Raw genomic sequence first — 18,091 nt, 5'->3', positions numbered from 1 at the left:
AAACATGTGTGATGAAACAAAACACAAGTCCAGGTCTGTTTTTGAGGAGATGACAGTATTATAACATGGCTCACAAAAGTCCATTTGCGTAACATGGGACCTTTAAAGACCTTCTCCTCACCCTGCTTGTCCGTGGAGGTGCTTCAGTTTTGGTGATCCTTACTGAGTGCGCGCTCCCGCCGCTCTCGTCCAGCCCCGAATCCCATTGCGCGCGCTCCCGTACCAAGCTGGAAAAAACTGCAACTGCTGCCTGTGACTGGAGACACGCAGAAAGAGAGAGAGAGAGAGAGAAAGAGGGACAGAGAGAGAGGAGCAGAGCGAGAAAAACCCGTGTCACTCCAACACTTCAGCTCTACGACGGCGGAATTTTGGTCATTTACGTCAAAACTACGCGATTTTTACCACGGAACCGAGCGCTGCCAAGTGGACTGCTGACCGAGGGGCGCACGCAGACCTCAGAAAAGGTACGGTAAAGTTCGCCACGGGTCTGTATCTCTGTAACAGAAAGTGTCCTAACCCGAAGTCTCTCCTTACTTCTTACTTCTTTCCTGTGGCTCGCAACTTTCTTGTGTTTGGAGAAACCTGCAGCTGAGATTTAAGCTGGTTAAAAACGCGATTTTAGCGTTTACAATGTGGATCAAGCCTTTAAAGTTTGTATTTTTGGAGAAAGACATAGCTGACTTCACGCTGCAACGTTCACGCTACTGTCAAAGCTCAAAAAAGGTCCAAAAACACACGGACAACTCGCTTCGTACACACAGACTGTTCATATCTGGTCACGTTGTAGTTTTAAGTTGGTTTAGCTCGTCAAAAAGCGTCCCGCGAGTGGCCATTACGCACTGTTTACATTGCATTTTGGGTGGCGTTTGACTTAGCGCTGTTAGCCTGTCCGTTCCCAATGCGCAGACCACCACCTCCACCAGGGGTCTTCTTCTGCGGGGCACGAGGTAAAGGGTTGGATTTCAGCGCTGAATATCGTAAAGAAACGTGCCAAAAAAAAACGGTCTTGTCTAATCTCACGAGATGACAGTTGTGTTGCCGCACACCACGCGGTAATTTCACGCGTTGAGAAGTTGCGATTTCCTTTCAACGCGTTGTCACGGTTTGGGTTTTGGCAGTCTGCGAGCGGCGCATTTTGACACAACTATGCAAACTGCGGTGTAGGTCAAGATTTATGTTGTTTCCAAACTTATTTCATGTGTTTAATTATTGTGCAATTAACGGTTTGAAGCTGTAAACCTACTTTACGCACGTGGTGATTAGTCTGCAATGATAATGATTATGTAATAACAAAGTTGCTGCATCATTTGGAGCAACTGGCACACTCATGGCACATACTGTATTCTAGTGTCATAAAACAGTAAATCAATAAAGACCAGCGACTATGACTACTAAGGATGTAACAATAACTAAAATATCGTGACAATATCATGATATCGTATCGTGAGAAGTCGCACAATAATATCGAGAGCTGTCACAAAAAATCGAATTATAAGTTCCTTTGCTTAAACGCATTGTTGTATAGTTGGAACAGCTAATAAACAGAGGGAACTACATATCCCATGATTCATTTCAGCGCAGACAACATGAAGAAATATGATTTTGACTAGAATTTTTGAGATTCTGACCGTACCAAAATAAACTTTGTTAAGCTTTATCGTTTCAACTCGATTAAATGAGTTTGGAAATCGTTTGACACACAAATCTAAATCGCAATCAAAATTAGATTAATTGCACATAGGGATGTAACAATAACAGAAATATCTTGATATCGTATCGTCAGAAGTCTCACAATAATATCGAGAGCTGTCACAATATATCGAATTCTAAGTTCCTTTGCTTAAATGTGTTGTTGTTTAGTTGGAACAGTTAATAAACAGAGGGAACTACATATCCCATGATTCATTTCAGCGCAGACAACATGAAGAAATATGTTTTTGACTTGAATTCTTGAGATTCTGACCGTACCAAAATAAACTTTGTTAAGCTTTATCGTTTCAACTTGATTAAATGAGTTTGGAAATCGTTTGACACACAAATCGAAATCGCAATCAAAATTCGAATAATTGCACATAAGGATTTAACAATTACCAAAATATCTTGATATCGTATCATCAGAAGTCTCACAATAATATCGAGAGCTGTCACAATATATGAAATTATAAGTTCCTTTGCTTAAATGCACTGTTGTTTAGTTAGAACAGCTTATAACCATAGGGAACTACATATCCCATGATTCATTTCAGCGCAGACAACATGAAGAAATATGTTTTTGACTTGAATTCTTGAGATGCGCATCAAAATCTTGTCATGGTATTTTAAAAGCAAAAATGGGTCCTACACAGAATTATATTTGCCACTCCAAAATATCACAATAAATATTGTACCGTGAGTTGCATATCGTGATAATATCGAACGGAGACATTTGAATATCGTTACATCCCTAATGACGACCAGAGTTAAAGATCCGCTATGTACAGGGTAGAGCTGCTCGAGTACGGAAAAAATCATTATCACGATTATTTTGGTCAATACTGAAATCACGATTATTCAAACAATTATTTTTTAGTTACACAATCAGCATTTCTCTTTCTCAAAAACTTTTACTGATAATTTACAAAAAACTTTCAAACTGAAAATAAATATAGGTTACAGATATGAACCTTTAGAGCAGTTTTGCGATGTATAAAACATAAAATGAATAAAATATACTTTGGACATGAAACAAGACAGAAAAAACATAAATGTGTCCAAAATAAACTCTATATCCAGCTGTTCTACAATCTTTATATTTAAAAAAATATTAAATATACTTATTTTATATAAAAAATATCCCAAAATAAACTTTGTTAAGCTTTATTGTTTCAACTCGATTAAATGAGTTTGGAAATCGTTTGACACACAAATCGAAATCGTGGTCAAAATTTGATTAATTGCACATAGGGATGTAACAATAACCAAAATATCGTGATATTGTGTCATCAGAATTCGCACAATAATATCGTGGACTGTCAAAATATATCGAAACTTCAAGTCTCTTTGTTATGGTGCAGCAATAGCTAAAAAAACAGGGAACTACATAGACCATGATCCTTTGGTGCTGTCATTAGAAACTTAACATTAATAACACTTTTAAATCTTAAATCTTCTTCATATTACAACAGCACCATTATTAACAGTATCAGTATTTTTTAAAGAAGTAAGTTACATATTCACCGTTTTGTTCACCTCTACAAATATCATAATAAATATCGTACCATGAGATGCAGATCATGAAAATGTCGTATTGTGAGATTTGGATATCGTTACATCCCTAACTGCACAGTCTTAGTATAGGGTGACTAGATTTTCAAAAACAAAAACTGGGGCACCTTCGGCTTGGTTTGGTTTGGTTGTTGTAATAAAATTGTGAAACGAGTGAGTAATTAAGGAAAATGGTTCTGCACTAGGCCCATTCATGACGAACATGAGTCAGTATAGTCACGTTTTCTTTGTGTTTGGTCATGTTAAAGTTAAACATTCTTGGCAAAGCAATTATTCAATTCCAGCTTTTTCTATAGCAAAAATAAATACATGAATGGAAAAGATATGTTCTTGCTGTGAACAGATTTACCTCTCCATCGATTTTACTTGTAACTTGGCCTGGTAGTTGTGTTATAAGTTCCTCGATGGAGATACTAAGATAATGTGGAATATTCCTGGAAAAGCAATAACATCACCATGGAAACAAGCAGCTGGTGGACCTTCCACTGCACCTTTAAGTAAAGTCTCACTTGTGGTATTAAAATGCAAATCGTCTGATGGAGAACAAAATGCATGTAATATTTATAACTGTTGCTTGGCAGTGTTTTTGTGCCAGATGCCCTTCCTGGAGTCGGCAATGTGTGTGAAGTGTTTTGCCAAGATGCAGTGCTCCAGACTAGATCTTGACTTGTATTTTGCATATCAGATTTAACTGAGTAGTAGTGCTGCAAATCATTGAAACTGACAACTAAAGGTGTGCAAAAATATTGAAATATCGACATATCATCTCGTTCAATGTGATGCTACAGTATCGATATCATGGGCTGTTGTATTGATATATCGCCAAGAGTAATTTTTACTAAATTATTTTGTGTAAGAGCTACCAGATTTTTCAGGCTATAAGTGGCTCTGGAATATAAGACGCACCAGCCAAAAAATGCATAATGAAGAAGAAAAAAACATATACAAGTCACACCGGACTATAAGTCACACTTTTTGGGGGAAATTTATTTTATAAAATCAGTGACAAGGAACTGACATTTCATGTTGAAAGGCAAGTTCTAGTAATAACAAGAGAATAAAGAACAACAGACTGAATAGGCGTTAATATGTTAACGTAACATATTAAGTTATTCAGATAACTATAGCATAAACAACAGAACATAAGTTTAACAAACTTCTCGATCTCACTCCAAATCACTAAATCCATTGAATCCATTGAATTCTTCATCCTTGGTGTCACTTCTGAGCAACTCCGCGAAACTTCGGTTATCACTGGAGTCCATGCCTTATCATCCATTGACTTCCAGGAAAGTTACACGGTGCACCTTCTCGGTTGAAGTTGTGTTCTCCATTCCCGCTTTCCACCAGTCCCTCACAAGTTTCTTGCTCACTCCAAACTTTCTTTCTGCCGCTCGATTACGGTTTTCTGCTGCATATTTCACTACTTGCAGCAGGACAGTGGCTTTTTCTGCAGGAGACATGCACAGAAAATTGATACACGAAACTACAGCCTCTCGTAGCTCTCAGTCTGAAAATGTTATTATATATGTTGCACCGGAGTGTAAGTCGCAGGACCACCCAAAACATGAAAAAACTGTGACTTATAATCCAAAAAATACGGTACAAAAGTGTTGACATTTTCACTATTTCGATGAGTAAAATTGTGTTTTTCAAATTAACTTAGTAGAGTTTCAGTATCACAGCCATGATTTAACTGAACTGTATCAAATCGATGTGAAATATATCATATCAAATTTTAAGCTCATTGTACTGAAAAGCGTATCATATCGTGGCCTATGTATCGAGGTATGTATCGTATCGACAACTTCTTAATGCTACTCAGCTCTACTGGCAACAATCTTTTTCAATTTTTGTTTTAAATCTGTTGTAACGGTGTCTGAACTTCACTCAGCCTTATTGTCTTTTATAAAATACGCAATTCTTGATTATTTATCAGAAATTGATGATAAAGAAAGAAGTACTTTTACACTGTAGTTGTAGTAACTTGATAAATCTTTGTACTCACTGTCCTCTTCAGTTCTTCCTCCAGTGAACGTAGTGTTTTTGCTCTCTTTCAGTACTTTTTATCTCGCCTTTTATCAAACTTTGTGTATTATTTTTACTATAAGATACAGGAAAACCGCTTTACAAATAGTCTGAATGTTGCTTTGACAGGTGTACGATCCTGACGGCTTAGTAGTTGTGGTAATGGTAAGATATACTGTACAGCTGCTCTGGGTTAAGTGTCTTGCTGGATGACACAATGACATATGCACAGGGTCGAGCGGGGTTTGAACCTCCGACCTGCTGTTCTCAAAGTATGAAATATGTGGAGAAGGATGCAGCTGTATGGAGTAAGCTTGTCAGAAGTATCGAAAATCAGATACTAATCGAAACTAAAACTAGATACATGAAGAGTTTTTTTACTATCAGAGTTGTATCGGAGTAAGTATTGAGTCTTGAGTCTGTTCCACAAAGTTCTCAATTCCACTTTGGTTTACTGTTGATTTTATTCAAATGGACACAAAGACAGATTATATTCATGATTTCCTGTTTGAAGTCCTACTTAAGTTAAGACTTGAGTTGGTTTTGGTTTTGTCTTTGTTAGAGAAAAATTGTTACGCGGAATCGATTTTTTTTTTTTTTTTTTGAGCTTTCTATAGAGATCGACCTATGTGGGTTTTTCCATGGGTTTTTCCTGAGTTTTGGGAGAATATATAGGATAGATTTTGGTAAGTTTTGCCGTAAGTATGTACCGTATTTTCCGGACTATAAGTCGCTCCGGAGTACAAGCTGCACCAGCCAAAAAATGCATTATGACGAAGAAAAAAACATAGCACCTGACTATACAGTAAGTCGCATATTTGGGGTGAAATTTAGTTTTATAAAATCAGAGACCAGGAACCAACATTCGATTTTGAAAGTCAAGTTCTAGTAATAACAATAGAAGAGAGAACAACAGACTGTTAACGTCACATATGAACAGTTCTTCAGATAAACTATAACATAAACAACAGAACAGAACAAGTTTACCAAACTCTCCATCTCACTCCAAATCACTAAATCCACTCAATTCTTCATCCTCACTTCATGTCACTTCTGAGCAACTCCACCAACTCTAGCTAAATCCAGCTTTTAGCCTGCGATTAGCTTTTTTTGTTTTCTTCATTGCAGTTAGAGTTTCCTCCTCTTTTCGTCCAGTCTCTCACAAGTTTTTCACTCACTCCAAACTTTTTTTCTGCTGCTTGGTAACTGTTTTCAACTGCATATGTCACTACTTGTGGCAGGACAGCCACAGGCAAGCAAGTAGAAGGTGCATGATTTTGCATAATTTGTCAGCTTTTTTCTTCCGAATACTTCAATATTACTTCAAAATGAAAGGAAATTATTTCTATAAAATATGTCAGTCCTTCCAAGCTAATTTTTATCATTTTAAATACTTTTTTTTTTTATTTTTAAACTCATGTACCTTCATCAACAGTTCAAAGATCAAATAACACAAGATATGATGAAATACATCCATTTATTTACATGATTTGCAGGTCTTTGAAATTTGGGAAATAATTTTTGTTCCATGTTTCATACATGGTCTGTTTAAAACGTATGGAACTTTAGAACCAAAAATGGTACAGAAAAAAGGTCAACAGTTTCATAAACTAGATACAAACTTATATCAGATGCATTAACTTGAATTTTTGGCCTTGCTGTTTACTTCTGCTTGACCGGGCTCATATCAGTCTATCTCTTTACTTTCTACCATATTATGACTTTGGTTTTTCTCATATCACGCAGCCCTAGTTTGAAGCAGTAAAAATAAACATATACAGGGTTGCATATTCCATCTTACATATATGATCTGTACATTATTTAGAGTCCACATGGAGTTAGATGTAGCTGTAGCTGTTTATTTCTCAAGTATTTGTATGAAAAGCAGAAGCCGTAGGATAAAATATTGAAAACGTTTCACTCTGCAGTTCTGTGGAGCTTAATGTTTAATGATGAGCTTCTAATGCTGAACCGAGAAACAAAAAGAGTTTTAAAAATGGAAGAATTTTGAGGCAGCGCTAAACCTCCCCGTAGACGCTCTGACACTGAGATAAGCAGCAGAGCGTTCTCACAGCTCATGTTTAAAGAGGAGGGCTTGTGTTTCTCATAAGCCAGTGTAAGTTTCCACCAGGGCGTGAAAACATTTGTCTTCTTTTCTAAATTTGAGAATTATGAACTTTGTGAGTGGGAAAGGTTAGGAATTCATTATTTGAAAAGAAAAAAAAAAAGCATTAAAAAAAAGAGCAATCCTTTGAAAATCAGTTGTAGGGAGTATTATTTGTCCCTCTGTAGTTTGGTCCAGTGGGTGAGTTGTTGTACAGTTGTAGGGAGTATTATCTGTCCCTGTAGTCTGGTCCAGTGGGTGAGTTGTTGTACAGTTGTAGGGAGTATTATCTGTCCCTGTTATAGTCTGGTGCAGTTGGGTTGTGTAGTTGTTGTACAGTTGTAGGGAGTATTATCTGTCCCTGTATAGTCTGGTGCAGTGGGTGAGTTGTTGTACAGTTGTAGGGAGTATTATCTGTCCCTGTATAGTCTGGTGCAGTGGGTGAGTTGTTGTACAGTTGTAGGGAGTATTATCTGTCCCTGTATAGTCTGGTGCAGTGGGTGAGTTGTTGTACAGTTGTAGGGAGTATTATCTGTCCCTGTATAGTCTGGTGCAGTGGGTGAGTTGTTGTACAGTTGTAGGGAGTATTATCTGTCCCTGTATAGTCTGGTGCAGTGGGTGAGTCATCTGAAACCCTGCGATTATCGTGTACTGTTTGATGCATTTTAATGAGAACTCCAGGAACCAGCACAGTGGAAGCTAATGAGGTTTACCATAACAAATACACAAATAAACACTTGACTGTCAATCCAGTGTGTATGTTTGGACAGACTGCTGCATTACATTCAGTTACACACCAAAATAACAAATCATCACAGAGAAGAGATCACAGTGATGAGAGTAGCTCAGTTGGTGGAGTGTTGGTCATTTGTGTGTTGGTCACTCTCGACATAAACATACCGTATTTTTCGGACTATAAGTCGCACAAGCCAAAAATGCATAATGAAGAAGAAAAAACATATATAAGTCACACATGTTGAAAGTCAAGTTGTAGTAACAATAGAACAGAGAACAACAGACTGTTAACGTCACATATGAACAGTTCTTCAGATAAACTATAACATAAACAACAGAACAAGTTTACCAAACTCTCCATCTCACTCCAAATCACTAAAACCATAGAATTTTTCATCCTCGGTGTCACTTCTGAGCAACTCAGTGACCTCCAGAGGTAAACTGAGCGCCACTCCTCTTCTGTGTAGCTGTCGTCAAACAGAGCATCAGTTCCAGTTAGAATTATTCCGGTCTTTCTGAATCCTGACAGGATGGTTTCGGTGTCACTGAAGTCCAGGCTTTGTCCATCCATCCAGTGACTTCAGGAAATTTGCATGGTGCATCCTCCCAGTGTCACAAGTTTCTTGCTCACTCTAAACTTTCTTTCTGCTGCTCGATTACCGTTTTCCACTGCATATTTCACTAGTTGCAGTTTGTAATCTGCAAAATATGATTTTCTTTTTTGTTTTTGTTTTCAGTCTTCTCAGTCGCCTTTATAAGTTTGTTTAAATGTTAAATTGTTCAGTGGTACAAAAGTAATGGTGCGATCGACTGACATGATACAGACAGGACAGAGGCTCTTTCTGCAGGAGACATGTGCAGTAGAGTGAAGTGACAGTGGTACAGGAGGAACAGGAGCAGCAGATACTGAAACACAAGACTAAATCGCCCTCTCGCGGCTGTAAGTCGCACTGGAATATAAGTCACAGGACCATCCAAACCATGAAAAAAAGTGCAATGTATCGTCTGAAAAATATGGTAATTGCTTGAGCGGTCAGAGCCACTGACACAGGTTGGTGATTTTAGCTCCTATAGATGAATGCTGTTGTGTCATTGGGCAAGACACTTAACCCACCTCGCTCCCAATGTTTGCATACATTGATGTGTGAATGTGTGTATGAATGGATGAGCGGTTTCCTGATGTAAAGTGCTTTGAGTGAAGTTGGAAATTGGAGGGTGGAAGGTGACCATTTAGCATTTCACAGTTCGCTTTCATCACCGTATCACCGCCCCTAATCATGGGCACATCCCTGAACCACAGCATAGAAGTTCTTATTTTAACGTAGTAGTAGTAATTTTGTGGCGTACACTTCTCTCCACAGAATACAATAGAAACGTTCTGACTTGAGATGAAGTTAGAACCTCACTTGCTCTTTTTGCGTTTGTTTTGACAGCAGCGGGGAGCCCACAGTGTCAACAAAGCCCGCTACAGTCACAGGATACTTTCACCTGTTTATAGTGTAAAGAGACAGATTTAGTGTTGTTTCTGTTGGAGTGATTTGTTTTACAGATGTTTGCTCGATAAGGTCTGTACGGATGCCTGATGGGGACAAACATTTGCAGAGCATTTCCCAAATTCCCAAAACATGGACATACCGTGCATTTTTGTCTCTGGTAACAGGAACCCAGTGTTTCGTTGAGATCTGAGACTGAGATTTGATGAAAGGGATGTGCAGTTCGTGTTTTGAACTTGGAGGACTTGAACCTTGGTACTTTGCAGCTGATGTTATCAACATGCTGAATGTAAGTACTGCTTGGTCTGAGGCTTGTGAGCTTTATTTTAACACATTTAGAAAGAGCATTTTCCTGAAAATGTGCTGTTTAAATCCATTTTGTATTTTTGTTGTGCTCACTAATGTGTGTATTGTGTCACCATAGTAACTACAGAAACATTCCACCATAGAAATACATGAAGAACACCCTCAGCCTGCCTTTCTATTTTCGAGTTTTCTGTTGGAAAGTAGCCTGCTTGACTTTAGTAATTAATGAATGCAAGTTTTTTCAAGATACATAATGAAATAAATGCTACATAGATAAGATAATGCCTTACTGTGGAATATTCAAGTCAAAACATTTCAGAGGAGAGATGATGCTAAACCTCTTCATGGTCAGATTGTGTTAAAATAAAGCTCAGATTAAAGTCTTAACCAAACCTCAGACAGAGCAGAACCGACAGTTAGTATCACACCCCCATGAAATGTTGATGACATCAGCTGCAAAATATTAGTACTAATGGTGCGTTCGATTATCCATCCGACTCGAGGTCCGAGGGCGTTGCCTAGCGAAATGCATTGACACGCCCCTTTTCCTCAGATGGTGGAACTTGGAACTCAGAACAACTCGGAGGAGATCTGAGCAAATTCTGAGACAGAATCCAGGACGACTGTGCCCAGTGTCACTTTTAAGTATGAACTGTTCTCATTGTGTTTGGAGCTTTGGTGGTTTAAATGACAATTTAAACCACCAAATGACAATTTCATTTTCGTATTACTGCAGTACCTTACTGCGTCTGTATCACTGCCTATGGGTATACATGCATCACAAATTTTGGACTTCTGGTCATTGTGCAATGCATACTGGGAAGGATTTCTCAGTATGCATTGTGAAATTTTCCAAACAAGTGAGCATCAAACCGCCATGTTTGTTTTCCCAGTGGGATGCGTCTATTAACAAAGCCAGTCTTTTCTAGTCTTTTGAACCGTATCACTTTTGTTTCTGGTTCTGATATTGTCATATTTTAGTTTGGGGATTCAGACATCGTAATTGTGTGATTGTTGGATCAGTAACTGTCCTAACAGTGGAAAACAGCTCGAGAAATTTGTTTGCCAACTCCATAAATGCAGTTTTAAAGTTCGCCAACTTCCGAAGCCCATATCCCGATCTGTTTTATACTGTTAAGACATTCAACAACCACACAATTACAATGTCCGAATCTGAAAAATAAAATATGACAATATCAGAACAAGAAACAACAGCGATATGGTTCAAAAGACTTGAAAAAGATCGGCTTTGTCAATAGACGCATCCCACTGGGAAAACAAACATGGCGGTTTGATGCTCACTTTTTCGGAAAATCCTTCCTAGTATGCATTGTGCAATGACCGGATGTCCGAAATTCGTGATGCATCTATGGTGGTCGGGGTTGTGTAGTGTTGTAGTCAAGACCGCACTAATCGAGACCAAGACCAGTCCGAGACCACAGGGTCCCGTGACCAGGACAAGACCAAGACCTCAGAGGGTCGAGACCGAGACAAGACCAAGACTTTCAAAGACCAAGACTGAGACAAGACCGAGACCACGGCCCATCAAGACCAAATCCAGACCATCTTTGTAATTTTTGACATTTATTTGTATTTTACAGTTATTTTGGCACATACATATCAATGTTTTTATAAATCTGTCTCCATTTTATCACTCGTCAAGTGTCAGACCTCAAGACCGAGTCCAAACACGGTCGAGTTCTTGAGGCCAGTCTTGAGATCAAGACCGGTGTCGAGTACTGAGACACTAGTGTTGTGGTGAGGCCAATATTGAACACAGACTTCTTTGCTAAACATCCCTCGAGTGGCTAACAGAAGATAAACAGTAACAGCTTTCCGGTTGGCTTTGCTTTTATTCAAGTCAGACACTCGAAACTGCGCGAAACATAATAACGTCATATCCGAGATCTGAGTGGGAGACCGATAGATAATCGAACGCACCCTAAGATTAAATACTAAACATTAAAAATAGCATGAGGGCTGTGTATGTAGTATGAAGAATTATAATTTTTTGTTGACCAGTTCTAAACAGCACACTATTATTTAAAACACACAAAAAAATGCCAAAAGAAAAGATTGCCCCCGATCTGTCTCTGAGCCGTTAAATGTAAATGCAGGATTTGAATACCGTTTGTGCTTATGACGTTTGTGTTTTGAAGTAGAAGCATCAGACAAGTCTTTGAGAATCTACTTCAAAAACATAACGAGCATAACCTTCCCAAAATAAACTAATGCATTTATTCATTTCCGTGGCGCGTTATCGTGTTGTAATCAGCTCAGATATGTCTCTATCTGATGAATGTATCAGAGTCTAGCTGTCATGGCTAATATCTCTATCACAGTTCAGTGTCAACAGAGTGAACCGAGGCGTGCTCCTTCATAAATAATACTAGATTTAGTTCCAAAAATGCAGAGGGAGGCAGGGTCATGTGGCGATCTCTCTCCTTTGACCTCTGACCTGAGCTGCGGGTCACGCTGGGCGACAGGTGCGACCCCAGAGGGTGAGCGGTGCACTTTGAACTAGTATGACAGTGCGTGGAAGATCTGGAAGTAAATGTAACTCACTGCATGCGAAATTGAATTCTTATAGCTTTTAAAGTTTCTATATTACGCAAAATTGACTGTTGTGAGCTTCAAAATGCTGTTACCTCCTCAAAAACAGACCTGGAGTTGTGTTTTGTTTCATTCACAAATGTTTGAGTAACTCTTTATTATCAGTCTGCCTGCATTTCCAAAACTCAAAATGCTCTTATCCACCTTTTTACCATTTGCTCAGTGGAGATGTAGCCAGGCTGGTGCCACCTAGTGCCTCCGCTCAATTTCATTTCTCTCCAGCGACTAGTTCAGGAATCAAAATACAATAGACGGTTCGCAAAAACTCCCGAAGTGTGAGTTCAGGCACCAGCCAATCAGCAAAGAGTCTTATATTCAGTGTTGTCAACGATTCCCGAGATCGAGGATTTAAAGCCGGAATAAAGAGAATGTTTGGTGAAGTATATGAAGGGGAAATACATTGCCCTTCTTTTTACGGGATTTGGGAAAAGCTGAATATACCAGTTAGCCCTGTCAGCGGTGCATTACATACATCACAAGTCACGACCAAATAGCAGTGATTGGTTAAATGATAAAAAGTACTCACCTACTGTAGAGCGAATGAAATCTAAGGCTGCGAGGTCAGACGGTTTGTACGAAGTGAAACAAAGTAAAACTGGCTGATGAATCAGGTTAGTGGAGATGGGCAACCAAGGCTGAAATTCAAAATCATTCAAGTGTATGTTCTAGAAGGTTCACGGAGTTTAAAAACACAGTGGACCACTTCCTATATTACCACATGACATCAAAACGTGAGTATTTTCTGTTTGAGAGAAAAACTATACAGGATTTGTGTTAAAAATATATGAATGAAATAACACAACTTCAAGTCTGTTTTTGGAAACATTATAACTATAACTGTATAAATTGTAGCTAATTTTTTGTTGTATTGTTCTTTTTATGATGAATTAAGAATCTTTTGTTTGATAAATTGTTCCCAGTGCAGTGATATGTTCTGATGTAATGATGATTACAAGATGAAATGTTTGTTAATTTCTAATATTTATAAGTTGTCATTATTTCTGAGTAAAGTGTTTGTGTTTGTAACACGTCTGGCACTGGCCGATTGTGTTGTGTTTGTGTTTTATAAGCCCATGACAGGGCTTATACGATATCAGGGAATATCGTATAAATAGCAATAACAGCCCTTTGAGGGGCCCATCTCATGCAAAATAACTCTTTTCACATTGTATCTTCTGCACATAAACAAGCACAATTTGGGTTTTGGAACATCCATTACACTGTAGTTATGAATAGAGCCCGACCGATATGGATTTTGTTGTGGCCAATATGAAACCGATATAATGGGAGTTGGAGCTGCCGATAGCCGATATAATCACCGATATATTTAGTGATGTAAAAATTCACTGTAAATCTTGAATTGATTAAAAAACTTAGGTTTGGCTCTAGTGGATTCTAAATTGGGTTTATTTAGGCAACATTTATTGTTATTCTGACTCTTTACATCATATTTACATACAGTAGATTAGGCCTAATGGCATTTTTGCATCACATTCTAGCTACTGTTACTGTCACTGCTAGTGATGGGGATTCCAGTTTTTTTTTTTTTTTTTTTGGGAGAACCGGCTCTTTTGGCTCGGCTCACTAAAGCAGCTGGCTCTTTCGGCTCCCAAGCGACTCTTGAAGATTGTTTTGTTGCAAGCAGGACTAAACCAGAACTGAACCAGGACTGAGTGTCGGGACTCGGTTTCTATCTCTCTCCTGCACTCGAGCCCAAGTTTAGTCCTGGTTTATTCATTTTATGCTGAACTGCAGCCAAATATGCACTTTTTTTTTATCCTATGCACACGCAGATTTCTGAAAGTTTCGTTTTCAGCTGCTTGCTGCTGTCAAACTACGGGTCTACATGCGGCATGAAGAGAAAAAGTGAGAAAAAGAGAAAACACGGCTCCCAATAAGAAACATGCTCCTGTTGTTCGCTCTAAGAGCCGCTTCGATCGCGACCGACCCATAACTCCTAGCTAGTAAACTATCGCTATTAGCCTTTAGCCGTAAATGCTGTGCACCGCGGTAGTTAATTATATGCATAAATGTGGATCATTCACATGTCTATTCACAGCTCATTTACATATCAATGCAGGTCCAGTAACAAATATACGGCCAATGTAGTCACTTTACAATAGACCAATAGAAAACAGCCTGTTTATGTGTGGGAGCTACAGCAGCTAACTGCTAACAAAACCTAAACTAGCTTCAAAGTCGATGTATTTCCAACACTCACCGCTCACACAGGCTCCTCCTCACATCACAAGTCTGCACTAATAAATGTCCTTTTAATCCAGACTCAAACCGATTGTCCGAAAAAGAATATAATCTCAGTGTTGCGCACGGCTGCGGGTGTAAACACACGCGAGTGAAGTGACGTCACTCCGGTGGTGTGTTCAGGGACAGTACGGACACAGACACAGACAAATTACACCGCAGATAAATACTGATGCGGAGCCACATATTAGGACATTTATCTGTCTGTAAATTGGATTAAATGAACAGAATGTAGAGAGTCTAAGCTTTATAACGAGGTATAACATGCCCACGTGAAATATCGGCCCATATCAGCAAGCATATCGGCCGATAGCCGATATGTCTCCAAGTGCCCATATTAGCCGATAATATCGGCCAGCCGATATATCGGTCGGGCTCTAGTTATGAAATCTTACTGATTTCTTGGAGGCAGTCACAGACCAGGAACTATGAAGGGCCAACTATTGCTCATCCCCCCACCCGTTAGAGATGCATGGATGGCGGTTACAGCCACGGACTCCGCAGCTAAACCGCGGGTCGGGCAGATGACGTGACGAAAAATAATATTTTTATAAAATTCTGGCGGGTGGCGGTTTCACTACTCAAATAAAAAACTCTGAACTCGGAGCAACTGGGAGGAGACCGAGCGGATGGCGGGCGGGTACGGTTTTGAAAACTGGTCAAAAACTGTGGTTGCAAATGGATAGCAGGCGGATGATAAGTTTTGCGATGCAGTTGCGGATGAAAAAGTAGCCCATCTCAGGGAGGGAGGGGGAGACAGACGTGCACCCTGATAGTGGTAGGAAACTTTTATTCATCATGGCGATACAGCGCGTTCAGCCTTATGTGTTGGACCTGGAATCGGACGAGGACGTTGAGGTGCACGAAGCTCAAGCACCATGTCGACATCAGCTGAACATTACTGATTGGTAAAGTATTAATAAACACTAGTAGATCAACTTATTATATTGTGTACACTGCAGTGTAGAACAATACACTGCGGGGAGGGGGGCGGGTGCGAAGCGCTTTCTGCTACGTCAAAGGCATCATAGGTGTAGCTACTGCGTCATCGTTGTAGCAGCTTTAGTTCGTTGTCACGTGGGAGGGTGGCAGAAATACGCTGCAATTTGTTAAAAAAAAACGCCAAATCAATCTAAAAAACACTTTGGCAACATATACAAGGCCCACACATCACTCTTAGAAGGTAGAAAGCTCTGAAAAGTTAATTTTGCATGAGATGGGCTTTTTAACCACAGTAAACTGTTTTGATTCTGACAAACCTTGCGCTTTTCTGATTGACTAATGAGCCCTGCCTATCTGACCTTGTTCAGATGCAGCGATCTTTGTAAAGTGCTGGAGTTTTGGCCCTGATCTGTGAAGCGGTGAACAGTGAGAAGAGCTACAGTCTCCATCGTGTAATCCTGTCTCTGTTTTATGAGCTGAGATTGGAACACTATTTTAGGAGCAGCACCTTTCCCTGAGCTCCGGAGTGTTATTACACAAACACTGAGTCTTCTGGCGTCAGGCTCACAGTGTGACGACTCTGTTCATTAGTGATCACACTTCATCATCATCATAACATCATCTTCATCCTCCTCCTCGTCCTGGTGTAGACATGTGATCCACCAACTGGGTTTGCTCCAGGGCCTGACAGCTCATCTGAAAAAGTGACTGTACAAGGACTGGAAACACTCATGGAACAAAAACAAGTAATAGTAGTTAAGTACTGTACTACAACACTATTCAGTACAAATTTTAGGTATCTGTACTTTACTCAAGTACATTTTAAAGGTGTGTTTCGTTACTCTTCTGGTGGAGGGTCCGTCACTTGCTGGTCTTTTTTTTTTTTTTTCCCCCTGAAAATGCCATACATCTGTTTCTTTATACAAGAGCAGGGCACTAGTCTGTAAAGTCCATGTTTATACTTCTTCCTTTTTTTTATTTTTTTATTTTTTTATTAAGGACTACTGTAAGAGTAAAAAAAACCCAACAACAATCAACATTTAACAATTACAATAATCAGCACAAAACAAAAGACAAAAACATAAAACAACACCCACAACAAATACAAAACAAAAAAAAACCCTCATTTCCCCCCGACCACACACACCGACACAAATTTGGCTAAATTAAACAAAAGTAACATGGTAGTACAACATAAACACACCACTAGGCCCCTTACATTGACAGATTGCGGCTAATTCATGATTCAAATTCCTTTCCTTTAAATTAATTTTTGTGTCCCTATACTTAAACTAATATTATTTTCACCATCATCATTTCCTTTCATAATTTTTTTGTTATTTATTACAAACTCAAATCATAATTTTAAAGGCATTTATTGTATTTTTGAGTCATAGAAACACCCGGTGAATAAATGTTAGGTAGATGTGTTTAATGTCATACCATGGTAGGGCTGGGTATCATGAAGAAGTTGCAGATATGATACATACCTCGATACCTAGGCCACGATACGATACATATCTCGATACAGTGCACTTTCAATTCGATACGATATATTTCAAACCGATTCGAGACGGTTCAATAAAAACAATCGCTAAATCATGGCTGTGACACTAAAAGTCTTTGTTAAATCATGTCTTGTGCAAAGTGAATATGAAACAAAAACATTTTAATCATCAAAACAGTGAAAATGTCAAATGTGTCGCATGCACAGCAAAAAATAAAATCTAGTCAAGTTAAGATGACTTGAATTAAGAAAATTTTAGAATAATTTGAGTAAATTCCACTTGACAAGTTAAATTATCTATCAGCAGAATATATTTTTTTGTACTTAAAATCTGAAGATACAACTTGCTACACTTAAAAAAAGAAAAACAACAACCCTTAAAATAAGAAATGAAATTGAATGTCGCTTATTCCATTGGTAGAGTCGACTGAAATAAAGTCAAATGTTCTTAATTTTCATTTTAATGAACCTTTTTGCTGTGTGAATGAGTTTCCTTCCACTAAACAAACAACAAAACTGTAACCCTGTAACAAAATAATTTAGTAAAATACACCAAAAATACTCGATACGCAATATATCGATACAGCAGCCCACAATATTGATACTGTATCATTACATTAAATGATACGATATATCAATATTTCAATATTTTTGCACAGCCCTATACCATGGAATATTCCAGGCAAAGCAGTAACATCTCCATGGAGACGAACAGGTGATGGAGCCTCCACCAGAAAAGTAGTGAAGTGCATATTTAACATGGATACTTTTTTACTTCCATTTCACTGCATCTGAGTGCAAGTATCTGTACATTCTACTACACTACATTTTGAGCAG

The 18,091-nt window shown here is 38.7% G+C and overlaps 1 protein-coding gene across 2 annotated transcripts in view; it reads left to right on the top strand.

Moving 5' to 3' along the window:
* Positions 1 to 270: 270 nt before the first annotated feature.
* Positions 271 to 18,091, top strand: part of peak1 (pseudopodium-enriched atypical kinase 1) — a 227,674-nt gene continuing 209,853 nt past the window's right edge. For both annotated transcript variants that reach the window (XM_055155511.1, XM_055155510.1), the window contains exon 1: positions 271 to 464. The gene's annotated coding sequence lies outside the window, so the exon portion shown is untranslated. The remainder of the gene's footprint in view (positions 465 to 18,091) is intronic.

Source organism: Boleophthalmus pectinirostris, unplaced genomic scaffold (assembly GCF_026225935.1).
Source record: "Boleophthalmus pectinirostris isolate CB_2022bp ecotype Guang Dong unplaced genomic scaffold, ASM2622593v1 HiC_scaffold_2, whole genome shotgun sequence".
Classification (NCBI taxonomy): Eukaryota; Metazoa; Chordata; class Actinopteri; order Gobiiformes; family Gobiidae; genus Boleophthalmus; species Boleophthalmus pectinirostris.
Note: the sequence above shows the minus strand (reverse complement) of the source record. Positions and strands in the feature narration are given on the sequence as shown.